Consider the following 17144-nt stretch of genomic DNA (forward strand, 5'->3'; position numbering starts at 1 on the left):
AAGCATGACCTATTGAGGAATGGCTCTGTCTTCTGATGCTGTCCCAACAGGCCATGGCAGAGAATTCCCTACCTTTGTTTATATGACCCAGCGCTGGCTTTATTCTCCCTCTACAACCTTCTTTGCTCAGAGATACCATAGGTTTCAATCCCTGTTTACCAAAGCTTGGCCTAGGTGAGGCCCTTCCCTGAGGGCTCTGGGTTCCTGGCCATTTTCTTATGCAGTCATGGATTAGATACAGGCTCTTACTACTATTTCCCTTTGGTCTTCTTGATCATTTTCTATCTGTTGCTATTTTATATATCTTTGCTGGGATTTTTGTGGGAGCCTTGTGTTCCTCTAGGACCTCAAGTCACCATCTTAATTGGAAGTCGAGGCTCAATTGTTATACCAGAAATCACTTGCCTGTTGCCTAGTACTTTTCAGACTGCTTTTATGTATAATCTCACAGTTGCCCTGTGAGGGAAATAGGATAGGTGTTATCAGGTAAGTGAGGCAACTGCAGTGGAGAATTGCCCAAAGGACTTATTCAAGGTCATACAGTGAGACTGTGGCAAAATCCACATGAGAACTCAGGATTCATTTTCACTAGAGAATAATGTTTTATAATAATGAACCAAAACAGCAAACCAAAACAAAACCCCTCCCAAACTTGAAATATTAACATTATTAGTTCTTCTCGTCAAAAAGTTGTAGTTTTCAAAATAAAGATATTTTAAAAACTAAGTGAATCATCACCCAGCATCTCATATGATTCTATGACTGTGAGTCTGTGATATACATAAAATTCTAGCCATAGGACCTTTGAAATGGTGTTTGATAAGCAGTATGGTAAGGGTGTTTGATAAGCAGGAAGGCAAAACAACAACAACTGAGGAATGATCTGACAAAAATCCAACCCAAAACATGAAAATTGGGGGCAGGGAGAGAGGGTAGGTGGAACAGTGCATAGAGCACAGGACCAAGAAGACTTGTCTTCTTGAGTTCAAATCTGATCTTGGACACTTAATAGCGGTACGACCCTGAGCAAGTCACTTAACCCTGTTTGCCTCAGTTTCCTCATTTGTAAAATGAGCTGGAGAAGGGAATAGCAACCATTCTAGTATCTTTGCCAAGAAAACCCCAAATGAGGTGATAAAGAGTCAGACATGACTGAAAAATGACTCTATAAATATATTCTAGGATTATAGAGTTAGAAATTTAAGGGCCCTCAGAAGTCTTCTATTTTAACCCATCATTTCAAAGAAAAGGAAGCAGATGCCTAGAGAAGTTCAATGTTTTGACTAAGGCTATAAAAGTAATAACAGCCAAAGTTGGAATTTACATTCTGATTCTCTGGTTCCAAATCCAGTAGTCTTTCCAATGTATGAATCTTTTAAAAATTTTGTGAATCAGAAGAGGTGGAGTTTCCTTATGGCAATGGAAAGAATTAGCAGTGCTGGATGTGGGATATAGTATCATCTAATTTAAATGAAGTGAAACCCCTAAGAAATCTCCAAATGCCAATAAAGGTTTTAGCAAATGTTAACATGTAATATATAAATAGATAATTAAAAGCAAATTATTGTGGATAGAGCACCGGCCCTGGAGTCAGGAGGACCTGAGTTCAAATCCAGCCTCAGACACTTAACACTTATTAGCTGTGTGACCCTGGACAAGTCACTTAACCCCAATTGCCTCACTAAAAAAAAGAAAATTATTAAAGGATATTAACAATTTTTTTGGGGGGGTCAATGAGGGTTAAGTGACTTGCTCAGGGTCATACAACTAGTGAGTGTCAAGTATCTGAGGCTGGATTTTAACTCAGGTCCTACTGAATCTAAGGACAGTTCTTTATCTACTATGATACATAGCTGCCCCAGCAAATTGTGAATAAAGTTTCCTCTTGATCAGGGAACCAAGAGGGTTAAAATAACATAATCATCTTACCTAAAATGATATCCAGTTGCCATGGGAAAAATCAAAGGCCTTATTGTTTCTATGTCCTACTTTATGTGCAATTGTAGACTCAGCAACAGCCACCTCTGACTGTCAACAGAAACCAGCTGAGGAAAAATGAGGGGCCCTAAAATTGATCAGCATCTCTTATTTCTGCTTTGGCAATGTCCCAGTGACACTATTTTGAGGATAAATGTAGGGATTTCCAATTCTCTCTGTGACAGATTCATAGATCTAGAAATAGGGAAGACTCTAGGGTTTGCTTAGTTCAACTCCCTCATTTTATAGATGAGGAAACTGAGACCCAGAGAAATTAAGTGAATTGTCTAAAGTCACCCATGTCATAACCAGGAGAGGCAGTATTTGAACCCAGGTCCTTTGACTCCAAAGCCAGTCTTCTGTTGTTCAGACATTTCAGTCATGTCTAACTTTTTGTGACCCCATTTGGGGTTTCCTTGGCAAAGATACTGAAGTGGGTTGCCTTTTCCTACTCCAAATAATTTTTTTACAGATGAAGAAACTGAGTCAAACAAGGTTAAGTGACTTGTCCAGGGTCATACAGCTGATAAGTATCTGAGGCCAGATTTGAACTCAGGAAGTTGGATAGTTCTGACTCCAGGCCCAATGCTCTATCCATTGCACCACCTAGCTGCCCAGAGTAAATGTTTTAAGTGGGATTTAAAACACAGGTCTTTCTCATTTCAACCTAGTGGTTTACCTGTTACATCATTCTTTCTCCTATATAACCCCCAGTAGCAACCAGATTCCAAAAGAAATTATCAGGAAGGAAGGAAGGAAGGAAGGAAGGAAGGAAGGAGAGAAAGAAGGGAGGGAGGGAGGAAGGAAGGAAGGGAGGGAGGGAGAGAGGAAGGAAGAGAGAGAGGAAGGAAGGAAGAGAGAGGGAGGAAGGGAGGGAGGGAGGAAATGAGGGAGGAAGCAAGCAAGCATTTATAAAGCACCTAATGTCTACCAGGCCCTGTGCTAAGCACTTTGCAAATACCATCTCATTTGATCCCCACAAAAACCAAGTAAGATGGGTGCTATTATGATTCCCATTTTATATCTGAGGAAAACAGAGGCAGAGAGAAGCTAAGTGATTTGCCCAAGGTCACACAGCTAGGAAGTGTTGGAGGCCAAATTTGAACGCCCCTATACCAGTCTACTTTAATTAAATACTCTAGCTATTCAAAAGCCAAAGTAATGACTGCCTGGAGGAAAGATTCAACAATATTTAGTGAACAAAGAAGCTCTGATTGAAGCATCAATCTGTTGATTTTTTAAAAATCACATACCCAGGCCGTGGGTACAAGAGCCATTCTGAAATCTTGTTTGAGTATTGCATCATTTCACACTTTTGCAGTAAAGCATAATGAGCATGTAGGGTGGCAAGGTAGAAGACTAGGTCAAGGCACAAATTTGAATTCTCAAACCTAACCCAACAGGTTGGTATAGAAGAACCTTTCTGAGCCTAGTGTCTGCATAGCTCTGGAGACAAACAATAATCCACATTCTTGTCAACATCCAGAGAAGAGTAGAGTGGGGCATAGAAAGGAAGAGGTGGGGTATGTGCAGGGAAAGGGAGATTGCTTCTAGAAGCTACCACTCTGCCTTGGGTATTGAATGTAGATGATGAAAGGCCAGCTTAGGGATGACCTGACTTCTCCTGTCTGGGACAACTGTAGCCAAGACCTTTGGAGGGAAGTGGGTATTGAGAATGAAGCCTGTGTATTCTCTGGAACTGGCCATGATGGCAGTTTAAAGAGATTTGTGTGAGACTAGAATGAGGGAGGAACTAGATGGGGTGACTGGGCAGCATGCACCTAGCAACCAGTGCTCCTGGGAACAATCCTTCTAAGTATTTTATATTCAAGGCTTAGCACAGTTCTTGGCACATAGCAGGTGTTGTTGACTTGACTTGTGGTACAGTGGTTTCAATTGAGTCTAACTCTTCATGAACCCATTTGAGGTTTTCTTGGCAGAGATACTGGAGTGATTTGTCATTTCTTTATCCAGTTCACTTTTCCAGATGGGGAAACTGAGGCAAACAGGGTTAAGTGACTTCCTCAGGATAACATAGCTAGTAAGTATCTGAGGCCAGATTTGAGCTGAGGAAGATGAGTCTTCCTGACTCCAGACCTGGTGCTCTCTCCACTAGGCCATCTAGCTGACTTCAGTGTTTATATGGTCTTCTGATTGTCTTTTAGGAAATTGGGCCTGAAAGGGTTGTGTCACTACTACCTGGTAACTCAACTCTAAGTCTGCATGATGAGGATGTAACAATAATCATGGGAAAACAAATAACAAAGCAAGGCAATCCTTGCTCATATGGAGCTCAAATTCTAATATTTTATGGTTTATAAAACTTTATATCTCACTCCTAAGAGACATTGAATAGTCTCCTGACCATTCAATAAACAAGATCCACATCTTTGGTACTTACTGGGCATTTTCTCTTGCTGTCCCCCAATGGCTGCTGGTATACTTATTTTCATTTTTCAGATGAAGAAGCTGAGGTTCAGAGAGATGGTAACTTGTCCAAAATCACATACCAAGTAAATGTTTAGAGCAGGATTTCTTAATCTGGAGTCCACAGACTTTGGAAAAAAAAATTGATCAGTGTATTTCCAGATAATTAGTTTCCTTTGTAATTCTCTTGTATGTACTTAAAAACATTTTTTTTTCCTGAGAAGGGATCCACAAGCTTCACCACACTACTAAAAGAGTCCGTGAAATTAAAAAAAAAGGTTAAGAACCCCTTTTTAGGAGTTTTTAAGCCCTTTATTGGGCATCTAGGTGGCACAATGGATAGCATGATGAGCCTAGAGTCAGGAAGACTAGTCTTCTTGGGTTCCAACCTGGCCTCCAACATTTACTTACTAGCTATGCAAATCTGCGCAAGTCACTTAACCCTGTTTGCCTCAGTTTCTTCATCTGTAAAATGAGCTGGAGAAGGAAATAGCAAACTATTCTAGTATCTCTGACAAGAAAACCGCAAATGCAGTCATGAAGTCATACATGACTGAAATGACTGAACTGACTGAACAGCAACAAAAAAATCCTCTAATAAGTATTAGGAAAATTGAATTGAGTTCTATATTGATTCCCAGTCAAGTATTGCTTCCAGTATATCATACTCCATCTAGATTTAAAACTGTGGTGAAAAGCAGTAGCTAAGGTCTGTGAATGAATGCTATGTTCCTAAAAAATGCTGGCCCCTTCTACTACTGTGAGGGTGTGTCTATAGTTACTATTTAGAGTAATTTATACGATTACTTCATAATCTACCTCCTGCATTTGGGGCCACTCCTAGTTTTGAGGGGAATAATTTTAACTGATAGTCATTCAATAATGATGCCATAAAAGAGAAATTATCCATTGTTGAATAGACCTCTATATAACTACTAGAATTTCTATTTTACTGGCTCCTTCAAAAATGACCCCTAAAGCAACTTTAGACATGAGTTCAGATGGCACAGTGACATATTAGCTTGATGATTCCTGTTTTATTATTCCTGGTAAAGATTTTAGTCTATTCTTACCATCAAGCTTGTGCCAACTTTACTCTAAGAGGAGTTTTAATAATGCTAGCTAGAATTTATATAGTACTTTAATATTTGCAAAGCATTTCCTATATACCAGCTCCTTATTAACATTTTCTTTCAAAGCTTTGGACTACTTTGTATCTACTCCCATATCTGTTATGTCTTATCATAGTCCTTTGGCCAAAAAGAGTAAAATTTTGACTGGATGAAATAGGTCTTTATTGAGATCCTGTCTGGTACAATGAATTTGAGACTAGGCAGTAAAATACTAGCTCTGATCTTTAATCATAGTAATAGGGTCTGATATTTATATAATTTACAAAGTACTTATATTGTCTCATTTGAGCCTCATAACAGTTCTGGTATAGGTGGTATAAAGATTATTATGGCTGGCCTCCTGACTATTCAATAAACACATCTTTGGTACTTACTGGGCATTTTCTCTTGCTGTCCCCCAAGCCTGGAATGCCTTCCCTCCTCATTTCTGCCTCCTGACTTCCCTGACTTCCTCAAGTTCCAATCTAAACCTCATATTTTACAGGAAATCTTTCCTAATCCCTCTCAGTTCTAGTGCCTCCCCTTTTAATTTCCTACTTACCCTTCATAAAGCTTGTTTCATATATATTTGTTTACATCTTACCTCCCCCCATTAGATTGTAAGCTTCTTGAGGGTGTTCTGTCTTTTGCCTCTTGTATTCCCAGCTTGTAGCACAGTGCTTGGCACATAGTAGATACTTGCTAAGTATATATTGCTCAATTGATTATGCTGGCTCAGAAGATCCAGGTCTGAATCCTATTTATGCTATCTTTAATAGCTATTTCAAAATCATTAGCCTTGTAATGAAGACCTTCATTAAAATGAGATGGATATTGGGGGCAGCTAGGTAGCACAGTGGATAAAGCACCAGCCCCAGATTCAAGAGGATCTGAGTTCAAATCTGGCATCAGACACTTGACACTTACTAGCTGTGTGACCCTGGGCAAGTCACTTAATCCGCTTTGCCCCACAAAAAAACCAAACCAAAAGAAAACCAAAATGAGATGGATAGAATAAATAATAATTTACCTTATACCTATTTTTTAGAACTTTAGTTATAAAGCAGACCAATTCTTGTTTTGTAGTTGCTGAAACTGACACTCAGGTTTAATGACTTGCCCAAGTAGAAGTCAACTCAATCTCTTTGGCCTCAGTTTCCTCATCTGTTAAATGGACTTCTAAAGTTACAGCATCAACAACAATTATAAGCTAACCCTTTGTAGGCATTTTAAGGGTAATTGGAGTAATAGACAGGAAAATGGGAATGATATACTCTTTGTACTATTCCCACAGTTTTGATTTTTGTCTGCTAGGTCTCTATATTTCAAGAGCTTTTCATTCCACTTAATTTGGAGGTTATAATATTTGGTGTGGTAACATCTATTTGTAATCTTGTTCTCAAATTTCTCATGAGGGCAAAAGCTTTTTCTGTGATGATGTTTCATTTTTAATATATTGTAATACTTAGATCCCCAAGGGTATTTGGGGTTTGTATTATTGTTATTACTTGTATTTGGGGTTTGTATTATTGTTACTACTTTTGTCCCATTTGACTACTTGTGGCACATTGCTTATATACCACATCCTCTTACTCTTAAGTGGCTGGCTGGAATTCAGGCAATGTGGAGGGTTGATTTGGGGGTATGGGGAAGGATGTCAGCTATTATTTTCCTAGAGAAAGAACAGGTGCTAATGAGAGATTATTTCACCTTGTTTCACTCCCTCACTTTTTATGTTTTCTTTTTTAATTGCTTCTCACCTCAAGCTGAAAATACTTGGGTTAGATGTATAATATGAAGGCCAGAGTAAATCGAACCCAACAACAGAGAGCAACAAATAACATTCATTTCAGAAAAGCAATACAGTATAAAGCCTAAGTTAGAGCCCAATCTATGAAAAAAATTTTTTATGATTCCATTAGTAATTTAGTCATTCCCCACCCACCCTTAATATACTCCTAGGCTGTAGAAATGAAATAGTTTTTTCTGTAATAAGTCTTTTGAACATGTCATTGGTGCTGTTTGGCTATAAAAATGATTCAAGATGGTGTGTGAGGGGGAAGAGTCATAATACTGCTTAGCTCTTCTGTATTGCTTTATGTTTGAAAAGTACTTTACAAACATCAATTAGTAATAGAGTGCTCCCCTCCCAAATTGATGAGTAATTACTCAAATGAATCTCTTAAATATGTGAAGACTTTCAATGGCACTGAAATAATGGAGTCTCAGGTAGATCAATGAAAAAAAAATACCATCGACTAGCTAGTGTTGTGTTGTATAAGAATTGCATTCAAATAAGTTCACTGAACCAAGAAATCCATATGTTCCCAAGTTGCTGGGGAGCCTTCTTTGTTTTCCTGGATTAAGTTAAGTTTCTTTAACCATATGCTGCTCTTTTCAAGTGACAGAAAAGGCTTAAGCATGTTAATTGAAATCAAGGATGTGTGTGTGTGTGTGTGTGTGTGTGTGTGTGTTTGTGTGAAGACATCAGTTACTTATGGAATCATTTATCTTAATGGTTTCTGTCCTAATTGTCTATGGCTTGTTAGCTCAGTGGATAAGAGCATGGTGCTTATGAGGACAAGGTCATAGATCCTGTCTGATGCAGTTGGCTTTGCTGTCTTTAGACCATGAATATATTCACAATAGGGACTGGCAATGTGAGTGCAAGTATTAACACAAAACAATCTATACTAGCTTAAAAATAGCTTTCAAAGTATATGAAAAGAGAATTCTACCATTTTCTAGTTGTGGGACCTTCCGCAAATTATTTTGTCACTTTGACTTCCTAGTTCAAGTTGTCTGTGATTCTTTCATAGAATGTAAGTTCCCTGATGACAAGAACATGTTTGCTCTTTGTAATCATCTCTAGCTCTCATAACTCAGTACCTGCATATAGTGATAATTTAATGAATACTTGATGACTTATTTCACTGATCACAGAGGAAAACATATGAAGATATTATGTTTAAAACAATCAGTGTTCTGATATATTTGAATGGTGATAAAATGAGAACCTTTCATAAGATAAAAAGTTACATCTATCTGACAACTTGTCCTTTTGATCTCATGTCTAGGGGAACCCTTTCCTCTTGTAAAAAAGCCCATTCATTAAGATCTAGGAGAATCAAGACATTCCAGAAGGACTTTGAACATTTGTTGAGACATGAAAGTGACAAGCTGTTTCTCTATGGAAATTCCATTGGTGACCCCATCCTATGCTCAAATGACATTACAGGGTTTTTCACCAAACCCAGGAGCTCTCATGCCCCAAAGTCTGATTGGCTATATAGTTTTAACCTGGTGGCCTGATTCTGTGGGGATTTTCCTTCACTGCTAAGGTGAATATCATTTTAACATTAGGATTAGTGTTTTTTCCCCTCAACCCCTTGGCCTCTAGTCCCACCCAATAATTACAGATTTAAGGAGTGATTTCTTTAGATTTTCCTTTTCTGTTTTCCTCTTCTGAGTGGGGAACTGTGGAACAGGAGGCTTCTTGAATTAGAACAGAACATATGCACAGAGACAGAGAAACAGAAAGAGACACAGAGAGACAGACAGAGAGGGAGAGAGAAACTGGACTGAGGAACTTTTCTGGGTAAGGCAAGAATATGGGAAGGACAGATTTGGAGATGTCAGGAGGGCCTGGGTAGATTCTCAGCATTTTAGGATGCTTTCTCCATGTTCATAAACAAAAAAGTTCTTTGAAATGTGCCTTGTTCTCTTTTGATACTTTTTTTTTTAATGTATGAGGTATTTTATTTTTTCCATTACATGTAAAGATAGTTCTCAACTTTTGTTTATACATGCTTTACAATTTCAGATTTTTCTCCCTCCCACCCCTCCCTCCCCCCTCCCCTAGACAGCAGGTAATCTGATATAGGTTATATATATATATATCTCTATACATATACATATAGATATAGATATATATACACACACACATATATACACATAATAACATTAATCCTATTTCTGCATTAATCCTGTTACAAGAGAAAGAATCAGAGCAGTGATACAAAACCTCAAAATAGAAAGAAAAAAAAAACCAACAGCACCCAAAACAAAAGAAATAATATGGTTCAATCAGCATCTATACTCCACAGTTCTTTCTTTCTTTTTTTTCTTGGATTTGGAGATCCTCTTCTATCATGAGTTCCCTGGAACTCTTCTGTTCCATTGCATTGGTGAGAAGAATATAGTCCATCTTTTGATACTTTTTAAAAGGATAATTGCATGACTGGATAGCATGTCTACTGCTCCTACCTTTTGAACAATGGTCTGGAGCTCATTCCCAAGGGTTCTAAGTCCCCATTCCTCTGCTAGGATACAGGTGAAATAGTGGAAGATAGATTTTTGGTATTTGCTTCTCCCATGATGGGGATTGAACCAACAGATGGGGGATTAGTGAACCTTGGGATTTGTAGCTGATTGAGGCATTTTGGTGAGACTCTTCTGCTATTACACATTTACACATTGATCTATTATATTGTTTATATATGTTAGTCTCCTTTTATTATTATGTAAGATGTTTGAGAGCTCTTTGATGTTGTGTGTGTGCTCCCAAGTTCTTTGCACATAATAGGTCCTTAATACATTTTTTTTCCATATTCTTTTCCTTGATTCATTCATTTATTGAATTTTAAAAGCTGCCTTCCTGTCCTAGGACCTTTCAGGAATTCTATACAGTATAATAAATCATGAATTAGAATACCGATAGCAAGTCCTTCAGTAGCCCCCCACCCCCCACAATAAGCAACATTTACTCTCAGTGAAATTGGGAAATAAGTCAGATGTGTCTTTAGTGCTCTCAGCCCCTCCTCCCCTTTTGAGCTGTTCTATTCCCTCAGTGCCTTCTCTTGACTGCTCAGGTACTTGGTGCCCTCATTCTCAAGGGAAATAGTTTCTGTCCTTCAACAAAAAGACTGGGATACTGGGCTCATTTCTTGGTCATGTTGCCCCAACATTTCAGCTCCTGCTCCCAACTTGCAACTTCAGTTGGTCAGTGACCAGGGCTTTGATCGAAAATACCATTAGGAAAGAGGAGGATGGGAGAATATAGGGTCAGTGTTGGATGTTTTCATAGGACCACAGGATCATGGATTTATAGCTAAAAGGAACCTTAGAAGTCATCTAGTCAACCCCCCTCATTTTATAGATGGTTAAACTGAGGATCAAAAAGTTAAGTGATTTGCTTAGGATAATGCTGGTAGTAAATGTCTTTGTTGTTGTTCAGTTGTTTCAGTTGTGTCTGACTCTTCGTGACCCCATTTGGGGTTTTCTTGGGAAAGATACTGGACTATCATTCTCTGTCTCATTTTACAGATGAGGAAACTGAGGCAAACATGGTTAAGTGACTTGCCCAGGCTTACACAGCTAGTAATTGTCTGAGGCCAGACTTGCACTCAAGAAGATGTCTTCCTGACTGCAGGCCTGGAACTCAATCCATTGCACCACCTAGCTGCCCATAGTAAATGTCTTAAGTGGGATATAAACACAAGTCTTCCTCACTCCATTCCAGCATTCAACCTGTCATACCATTCTGCCCCCTTTTTTCCTCCTATATAATCCCCAGTAGAAAGCAAGATTCCAAAAGGAACAACAAGGGAGGATGGAAGGAAAGAAGAAAGAAAAGAAGAAAAGAAGGAAGGAAGGTTTGAACCATTTATAAAGTACCTAGTGTCTGCCAGGCACTGTGCTAAGCACTTTCCAAATATCATCTCATTTGATCTTCACAAGAACCCAGGAAGATAGGTGCTATTATGACCCCCATTTTATATTTTAGGAGAACTGAGGTAGACAGAAGTTAAATGACTTGCCCAGGGTCACACAGCTAGGAAATGTTGGAAGCCAAATTTGAATGCAGGTTTTCCTGGCTCCACATCTATCTATTTTGTTAACAACTGCCTTTAAACAAGAGAAAAAGATATGGCCTTCATTTATCTGAATCAGTCAACAGGTTTGTGTTAGCATATGAAGTTTGTGGAATAAGGATTTGTACCCCAAGTCCACCCATATACTTAACCCTTGCAAACTGAGCTGTTCTTAGGGTAACATGAATGGGAATGATTGCTCTTTCTTTGTCTTGCTGTGAGCACAGACAACGACAATGTGGTATGTGTATTACAGAGAGTGCTAGCCACAGGATACCTGCATTTAGTTCTGGGCTCTGATATCTATTAGCTGTGGGACCACAGTCAAATCACTTAATCTCTCTGTATCCCAATTTCCTCATTTATAAAATGAGGAAATTGGGATACAGATAAAATGAGGAAATAATACTTTCTTACTTATCTCACAGGGTGGTCATGAGGAAAAAAGTTGATAAACCTTAAAGAGGCATGTAAATGTGAGATATTATTATTCTAAGACACATCTAGTAGAGGAGAGGAGGTGGCCAGTTGATGCTAAGAAGGCCTGAGGCTCCCATAAGTATAATCAGCACACAAAATCCCTATAGGCAGTGAGACAGAGCTTTCAGAGACTGTTCCTGTATATATGTGCATGTGTATATGTATATGTATAAACACATATATGTATGTGTATATGTGCATGTATGTGTGTACAATATATTTTACGTAGCTCTTTTAGGTAATAGATTCTTTTACAGTTACCTCTTTTCCTTTCCACATCTGTCCTTGAAAATACAACACCACACATTTATGTGTTAGGGAGTGGTGGTGGGTAATAAACATGTAGCCTGATTTGCCACTGGGGGTGTGGGGGCCATAAATTCCATAGGAATGGTCCTGGGCCCTGTAGAGCTTGGCATTTGTAAATTATTCCATCTTCCCTTGGGCTGGGCTCTTTTGCCCCAATTTGCTTATCATGTTGAAACATAGATTTCCAAAGCCTTTTCCCTATTTTCCAGGGAGAGGGGTTGTCAGAATGATTTGCTGTCCTATTGCCTGTATATTCTAGTGGTGTGTTAGTTGCCTGCTCACATTCACACCACCCTGAGTGAGGAGGCTGGCTGACAACATCAGGTGGCCTTATTTCTTATTACTCATTTCAATATTTGGTACAATTGTTGTCTAGTCCTGCTGGTGGCGGTTGATATTTTTGCTGCCAGAGGAGAATAGCTAAGCTGGGTAAGTATAAAGGTAGCGATGTTGTCAGCTTGAGGAAGTCTGGAGAGTTTATTCCTGGGTTGTAGACGACTCCTTTTGAAATCTCAGTCATCTGACATGTGTTGGTGCTTGAGCAAACACGGGTGGGGGAAAAGTGATTCCTGTCTAGAAGGGGGCAGGCTGGAATTGGAAGCTGAGCAAAAGTAAACCAGAAATGCAGACCAGATCAGGTGCCAGCATATTTTTTTCTATAGGGACCTAGAAGACTGGGCCAAGCAGCAAAACAGTTGCAGGAGTAGAGATTAAGGCCAGAAGGTCATTACTATTGTTCAGTCATTCTTCAATTGTGCCCAACTCTTGGTGACCCTATTTGGGGTTTTCTTGGCAAAGCCAAGGAGTGGTTTGCCATTTCCATTTCCATCTCCATCTTACTTTACAGATGGAAAAACTGAGGTAAATAGGGTTAAATGACTTGCCCAGGGTCACACATCTAGTAAGTATTTGAGGCCAGATTTTAACTCAGGAAGATGAGTCTTTCTGACTCCAGGCTTGGTGCTTTATCCACTGTGCCACCTGACTGCCCCTACATTACTAGATTGAGGCAACATATGGAATTTGTCAGAAGTGCTAATTATTTGTCTGACTTAGCTTGTCTCCCCAAAGATTATAGCTTTATGGAAGCAGCTTGCATTTTTTTTAGCAGCTTGCATGTTTTTATAAATACTTCCTTCATAGGTATAGCCTCCACCTGGACTACAGTATTATCTTTTGCAAGTATGGGGATACTCTTAGAGTCTCCTCAATCTATTAGTCTATTACATATTAGATTGACTTCAGGGGTGGTCATCTGGTGAGAAGGGAGGGGCACACCTCTCTGCCTTGATAGGAGGGCCTCCTCACCTGATTGGCTCCTCATTCTTCTTCCTTGGATCTACTGAAGCCCTCAGGAGATGGACTCTAAATTAAATGTACAGTTTGAAGGGATTGTAGAGTCTAATCTAAACTTCTCACTCTATAGATGTGGCAACAGACCCTGATTGGTTAAGTGACTTGCCCAAGGTCACATAGCTGGCAAGTAGAATAGGTAGGATTTAAGTTGATATCTTTTGTTTCTGTAGCAGAAAATATGGCCCAAGACTAACAATTTCCCCCTAATAATGCAGAAAGAATATAATTAAACACACCAATTGTAATCTAAGATATTTCAATGTTAGTATTAAATGGATCATGGCTGAGGGGGTCACATGATTGTGTATGAAGTTTAATATTTTTCTTTCAACCAAAGTTTGCTTTGAAATCATAATCCATGCTCAGTCAGAAGCTGCTAAACCAGTTGGACTTGTCAAATGTAAATAAATACCAAAGACTGCCATGTTGCATTTGGCTTACTCTCCTTACCCATACTGAGTAGAGAGCTCCATTTTGCCTTATGATTTAGGGTCCAAAATATTTGGTTGTCAGAGATTTGTTCCTGGCAAGCACAAATAGGGATGCTTTAGGCAAGGAAGGTGAGTTGGAGATCAGCATGCTGGATCTGTCACTGCAGAAGTTTCATACCTTTCAAAAAAAATCAAAACACTAAAGCAATGGTGATGTCCTGAGTCTTGCTTATTTTAATGGTAGTGCTGGCTTTACAAGAACTAACAGGAGACCTTTGCTTTTCATGTTACATTAAATTCAAATATCTTAATGTTTTTGTACAGGTGTTTATAATTAATAACTGAAGTCTAGCACTTATATGAATTACTTTGCATACAAAAAGGAAGGCATACTTAGCAATGCAGACTTTGATCAAAAAGACTGATCTGAAGGGGCTGACTTGTTAGCATTTCCCAACATCAATCTTTTCAGCTCAACTTAATAAATGTTGCTTAAGCCCCAATTACATTCAAGGCATGGTATTTGTATCCCAAAGTAATTGAAATTAAAAATGAATAGGACATACCTTGTTCTTGCCTTCAAGGAACTTATAATCAAATCATATCTGATCATTTTGGTAAATAAGACAGAATGAGAAATTGCTTTATATGGGAAATGTAACCAACAAGATAAAAAGGCTGGGTCTGATCTGATCATTGAGAAGGGAGTGCAGCCATGTGGTGTCATGTTATGAAGATGACTGGGGAGGACTCAGGAGAATCTAGTTCTTTTTTATTTTTATTTTTTAATCATAAGAGTATGTTATTATTTCCAGTTACATGTAAAGATAGTTTTCAACATTTGTTTTCATAAGATTTTTAGTTCCAAATTTTTCTCCCTCCTTTCCTTCCCTCCCCCCTCCCCAAGACAGAAAGCAATTTGATACAGGTTATATATGTACAATCACATTAAACATATTTCTGTATTAGTCATGTTGTGAAAGAAGAATCAGGACAAAAGAGAAAAATCTCAAAAAAAAAAAAAAGTAGAAATAGTATGGTTCAATCTGCATTCCGAATCCACAATTCTTTTTTTTTTTTCTTGATGTGGAGAACATTTTCCATCATGAGTCCTTTGGAGTTGTCTTGGATCATTGTATTGCTGAAGAGTTAAGTCTATCACAGTTGATCATTGTACAATGTTTCTGTTACTGTGTACAATGTTCTCCTGGTTCTGCTCACTTCACTCATCATTGAGAATCTAGTTCTAATCCCAACTCTGATATTAGTTAACTAGTTCTTTGAGCAAGTTCTTTAGTTTTTTGAGCAAGACATGTAAACTCTTTGACCTTCAGACATCTGATATTTGAAATGAAGATGTTGGACTGAACATGCTCTTTATGATTTTTTTTTTGATGGGGCAATGAGGGTTAAATGACTTTCCCAGGTCACACATCTAGTAAGTGTCAAGTGTCTGAGGCCAGATTTGAACTCAGGTCCTCTTGAATCCAGGGCCGGTGCTTTATCCACTGGACCACCTAAGTGCCCTACTCTTTATGTTTCTAATTCTATGTTCATGTTCCAGTTCTAGTTCTCATTCTAGTTCTAGTTCTGAGTCTAGGAGCATAGGTGAAAGAGCTCCTGGATATGTGGCCAAAGATCCAGCTCTTATGTTTGATTGCTATTGCTGTTACCTGTTATCTGTTTACCTCATCTGTAAAAATGAAAAGGTCATATTGAATGACTTAAAAGTCTATAATGTTGGGCTGTTGTAGAGAGGCAGTAAGTCTTTCAGGACTTGTAAGTACTGCCTAGACAATTATCCTTTGCTCAAAATTATACCCTGATGAAGAGAAAGAATTAAAGCTCCTCTCCTTTCTAAACAGTAGGAAAGAGAGATGAAAACAAACCCTAAGAACCAATATACATAATGAATGAATGACCCAAGGGTCAGTGGCCTTGAAACAGTGCATTGGATTAAGTCTGAAGAGTCATACACATAGATGATCCAGTTGGTAAATTAGTTTAAATTCCACTTTTCAATTAAATTGATCAATCTACAAGAACTTATCAAACACCTACTGTGTGCCAGACATTCCATTTCAGCCTTGGAACTCATACCTCATCAATACCCTCTGCCCCCGGTCCCCCTCCCTCCAATTGGAGGGTGGAGACTTCCTCCCAGAATGTCTGTTTAAGGAGGGTGCCTAGGTCAGCCATCTCTTGATTTCCCACCTAGTTGCACTCCTTTGGACTTTATCATGTTCTTGTACCTCTCTTCATCCCCCTCCACCCTTGTTTTAAGCTTCCTTTTGTGTGCTGTCTTCACTCACTAAATTGTAAGTTCCTTGATAACAGACTGGCTTTCATATTGCATTCCCAGCACTTAGGACAGAGCCTAGCACATAGCAGGGACTTAATGTTTATTGACTGACTTATGAGGCACTGAGGTCACAAAGGAAAATAATCAACAATTCCTGCCCTCAAGGAACTCATTATATTCTTTTTTTTTTTTTTTTTTAGTGAGGCAATTGGGGTTAAGTGACTTGCCCAGGGTCACACAGCTAGTAAGTGTTAAGTGTCTGAGGCCGGATTTGAACCCAGGTACTCCTGACTCCAGGGCCCATGCTCTATCCACTGTGCCACCTAGCTGCCCCAGAACTCATTATATTCTAATGGAGAACATATCAATGAACACATATTAAGTAGTTTTGGAGGAGAATACACTAGTATCTGGGGGATAATAAATGTAAAGTGTTTTGCTAACCTTAAAACACTATGTCAATGTTAGCTATTATTATTGTTGTGATTGTGATTGTTGTTCTTATCAAGAACATAGGGCTTGAGCTGAGTCTTCTAACAAATTTGGGATTCAAAGAGGTGGATTAGAGGAGGGGGAACATTCCATGCATTGGGATAACTACAGCAAAGGAGTGGAGAAGGTAGGGAGAGATCAGTTTGCTAAAGAAGTCTTTGGATCAGGAGCTGCTTCCCCTCCTCACTCTTCCTGCTTTTATCAAAAGTTCTAATTAGTCTGTACAGGGACCAAGGACATTCTCCTTCATTCACAGGGAGCAGGGGCTGGGGTGGTGGTGGTGGTGAAATCTTTGGATAGATTGGTGAAACAACATTCATGACTAGATAGCTGATATTTTTGAATATTGATTAATTTCCAAATTCTTTGGAATGAGATCTGGTTC

At 38.8% G+C, this 17144-nt stretch overlaps 1 protein-coding gene across 4 annotated transcripts in view; it reads left to right on the forward strand.

Annotated features, from left to right (window-relative positions):
* SHISA9 (shisa family member 9) overlaps nucleotides 1-17144 on the forward strand; it is a 450559-nt gene that overhangs the window by 137912 nt on the left and 295503 nt on the right. The window lies entirely within an intron of this gene.

Source organism: Dromiciops gliroides, chromosome 1 (assembly GCF_019393635.1).
Source record: "Dromiciops gliroides isolate mDroGli1 chromosome 1, mDroGli1.pri, whole genome shotgun sequence".
Taxonomy (NCBI): domain Eukaryota; kingdom Metazoa; phylum Chordata; class Mammalia; order Microbiotheria; family Microbiotheriidae; genus Dromiciops; species Dromiciops gliroides.